We start from the raw sequence: 976 nt of genomic DNA on the forward strand, positions 1-976 counted from the left end.
GGAATGAACAAATTCCTATGCCCCAGAGATGCATTTTAAATAAAAGGACACATTCTACTCATGTAAAAACATGCTGATTCTTGGGCCGGATTGAGAAGGCGATTGGGCTGCATCCGGCCCATGGGCCTTAGGTTCCCCATCCCTAGTTTTAAACATCTAGGGAGCAAGGCCTGGTTTTGTTTGTTTTTCCTTTTCCCTTTGCAAGCCACTTTGAGGGGTTTTTTAAAAAACAATCAAGCGCTGTATAAACTTTGGTAAATAAATGCCAGTTGCAGGAAACTGCAGGAGAGAGTGCTCTTAGAATCATAGAACTGCCAAGTTAGAAGGGATCCCGTGGGTCATCTACTCCAGCCCCCTGCAATAAAGAAATCTGATAGTGCATTTGGAATACTTCTTTTGTCTTTAATCAATCTTGAGTTACAACACCCTTAAAATGAAGAGTCTCATGCTCTACGGATTGAGCAATCCTGGGTTATTCTTGCTTGAAGGCTTCCCGCAGGCAGACATCTGCCTGGCCATCGTGAGAACAGACTGCTGGGCTACTAGGTGGGCTTACCTTAAGTCCTCGTCTTCCTTATAATGACTTACTAATAATTGTATACAGTACTCATCAGGATACTGCCAGTACTTATTTACCTATAGATCGTATTCTATTACAGTCCCAAGCACTTTTTCCTTTCTTTTTCTCCTCACCCCTGCGAGAAATCTCCCCCCTCCCCCATTATGTCGAACATTTCTCGTGTTCCTGACCACATGCCAAAGCCTGGACACAGCCCTGCGCGCTGCAAGAAGGTCCAGCACCCCTTAACGGTGCTTTCACAGTCCCTCCATCTTTGACAGCGGCCTTCCTCCTGGCTTCCCGCGAGCCGTGTTTACATTCTGCCGACAGGTCCACGTTGCCGAGCCATTCGGCCTTCTGATTGGCCGCGGCGCGCGGCGCGGCTCCGCCCAGAGGTGGAGCCCGACGTGGCGAGCT

Source organism: Podarcis liolepis (assembly GCF_965112155.1).
Source record: "Podarcis liolepis genome assembly, chromosome: 8".
NCBI classification, from domain to species: Eukaryota; Metazoa; Chordata; class Lepidosauria; order Squamata; family Lacertidae; genus Podarcis; species Podarcis liolepis.